We start from the raw sequence: 3,066 nt of genomic DNA, 5'->3' as shown, positions 1-3,066 counted from the left end.
AATTCCTATCGATTTACTTTTGCATTGCAGCAGTCTGTCTTCAAAGTCCTAAGGTCGGAAATGGCTTACTCGTCCCCATAGTTCCGCGAAGCCTCCGCTACCAATGTCTTCATTAATTCGTATTAGATTTTTCGTGACTATTCCGTTAACTTTGAAACTTGCGAGAATTCGGTCTGTCTGGGAATAGGATTATTGCAATTTTTTTGAAAGTCTGAGCGTTTTTTGACTGCTTAAGATGTTTTACATATCACGTGGAACACTTTTTCCGGGTTCCCTACCAGTGATCTGAACAATTTTGAAGCACTGTAGTGTACGCCAAGAGTCTTTCTTCTAATTGGTTCTTTACTGCTGTGTGAAACTCTTTTTAGTGTACCATATTTCACTTCGAATCTTCATCCATTTCCCTTTTTAAGTTGGTTTACTTCGTAGGACCCATTCATACTTTAAATCCGGCTTTCAGACCTCTGTCCTTTCGTTCGTAACGGCTTGCCAGGTAAGCGTTTGATATTTATGCGTGTGAATCTCTCTCCTCTAACGGTTTCCATAATTTTCCCATATATGGTATCTAACTTTTCGATTGTTACACACGCTTCTATTGTTTCGCATTTCTTCTGCATCCAGCCTTGTTTTCCCGTTTTCAGTATACTGCAAAACGTATTTTTACGTGTGTGTGTATTCACGTTTGAGGCTTCATTTCCTGTTTTTCTTTTTTAATTTTCTTCTTTATTCTTTTTTAATTTTCTTCTTTAAAGAGTTAAAAGCAACAGCTGGTGAATTAGCCAAGAATTCTATTGCAAATAATATTTTTGCCCATTTGATTCTCTACTGCCCTCTCTATTTCATGTGTTCAAGTTTTCCATTCGTCTTGTAATGCAATGCTTCCCATTTCTCAGTGGGTTTTGGACTTACCTCGGAACATTTTTCCAGATTTCAATCTTTCTGCAGCTTCTTCAATTTCAATTAGCCGTTTATATCTAACAAAGTATGGATATAGGCCATAACTGCTTCTGGAAAGAAAAAGGAGTTTAAAGTCTGGTTTTCAGATCTCTGTCTTGTTAATGCACAATCTGAGAGGCTTTGAAAAGATAGGGAATAAGAGCAAACGGGGAATTCTGCGTCATTTGAGAATCCCCAAACCACAAAACGCTTGTAACTGAGACAGTTCTTCGTCGGGTGGTAGTATCATTTTCTGAGTCTATATTAGTACTACCGAAGGCGACATACGTAAAATTTGTATCCCGTACTTCAGTTGACGTATACAGGTCAACTGAAATACCGGATACTGATGCTAGCTAGACGAAAACAGCGACATGTGTAACATTGATGTGATTTACCCATATTGGTCAGTTGAAGTACAGAATACACATGTTATAATTGTCGTTATTTCCCATTCGCTAATACTAATTAGTATCGTATTCTTCAGTTGACCTATATAGCTCAACTGAAGAATGGGATACAATTTTGACTGCTACTGATTTTCTTGACGCCGATAGCAAACTGTGATAAATTTCAGTCGATACTGTTAGTATCGAAACCAAAAAAAATTGTATCCCATACTTCATTTGACCTACATCGGTCAACAGGTAGCCAATTTTACGTACGTAGATTTCCTCGTTTTCATTAGCAGTAGTATTTTTCCTTCAGGTCAACTGAAAAATGGGATGCAAGTATCATGTATGTGGATATTTCCGCCTTCGCTGGTAATATTATCAGCGTAAGAAAAGAATGTTAGTAGTATCGGAGGCGAAAGAAACAACACCTTTAAAAATTGTAACCCGTACTTTACTTGACCTATACAGTACAAATGAAGAATAGGATACCAACGCTAACGGAAACGAAGAAATCGACATACATTAAATTCGTAAACATTACTGCAATTAACCTACACATACCGACTGAATTTCGAGATACAACTCATATATATGTCAACTGAGGTAGTCTACGCTACCACTACTTCTATACTTTTTTCCTTTATTTTTTACAGAAGTACCAGGACTCAAACAAGCGATATCCTTAACATTATGGTCGAAATATTACTGGACGTTATGTATGTCTACCACCTGTTTCTCTGTCCTACGTTCCTTAGTTTCTGAATACTTGTCTCAGCTGTTAAATCTGTGAAGTATATCATTTCTGGAAAATTCTGACGTCATTGGTCAGAGCGGTCGGGTTGTATCCCGTTCTTCAGTTGGCTGGAGACTTTTAGTTACAGACATGGTGCCAGTTGGAAAATCTTAGCGCTACATTATTGTGAAATCGGTGATAAACGAAGACCCTCTTTTCCATACCATACACTAAGTCATCAGCTTCTAATGCCTGTGCAGTAATAATATTCCAATATCTTACTTCCTACCTATTAAACATTATCACTACTATCCAAATTATGAATTTCTTTTGACTCTGAAGTAAAACAGTGATGCTCCATATAAACCTCTTGTTCACCGCAATGTCTGAAAACTCTTACCAGTTATTATTATTTCATAATGTAAGATCTAGTGTATAATGTTGTTTCTAGTTTAATCAAGCACCTAACATTATCTTGGTTCCAGAATGAGATTTTCACTCCGCAGCGGAGTGTGCGCTGATATGAAACTTCCTGGCAGATTAAAACTGTGTGCCCGACCGAGACTCGAACTCGGGACCTTTGCCTTTCGCGGGCAAGTGCTCTACCAACTGAGCCACCGAAGCACGACTCGCGACCGGTACTCACAGCTTTACTTCTGCCAGTATCCGTCTCCTACCTTCCAAACTTTACAGAAGCTCTTCTGCGAAACATGCAGAACTAGCACTCCTGAAAGAAAGGATACTGTGGAGACATGGCTTAGCCACAGCCTGAGGGATGTTTCCAGAATGAGATTTTCACTCTGCAGCGGAGTGTGCGCTGATATGAAACTTCCAGGAAGTTTCATTTCAGCGCACACTCCGCTGCAGAGTGAAAATCTCATTCTGGAAACATCCCTCAGGCTGTGGCTAAGCCATGTCTCCACAGTATCCTTTCTTTCAGGAGTGCTAGTTCTGCATGTTTCGCAGAAGAGCTTCTGTAAAGTTTGGAAGGTAGGAGACGGA

At 39.2% G+C, this 3,066-nt stretch overlaps 1 non-coding gene across 1 annotated transcript; it reads right to left on the bottom strand.

Annotated features, from left to right (window-relative positions):
- Window positions 1-2,614: 2,614 nt before the first annotated feature.
- Window positions 2,615-2,689, bottom strand: Trnas-cga (transfer RNA serine (anticodon CGA)). Its single transcript has one exon. It is a non-coding gene; the product is annotated as a tRNA-Ser (tRNA).
- Between the last annotated feature and the right edge of the window lie 377 nt (window positions 2,690-3,066).

Source organism: Schistocerca gregaria, chromosome 6 (genome assembly GCF_023897955.1).
Source record: "Schistocerca gregaria isolate iqSchGreg1 chromosome 6, iqSchGreg1.2, whole genome shotgun sequence".
NCBI classification, from domain to species: Eukaryota; Metazoa; Arthropoda; class Insecta; order Orthoptera; family Acrididae; genus Schistocerca; species Schistocerca gregaria.
This window is presented reverse-complemented; position numbering and strand designations above follow the sequence as displayed.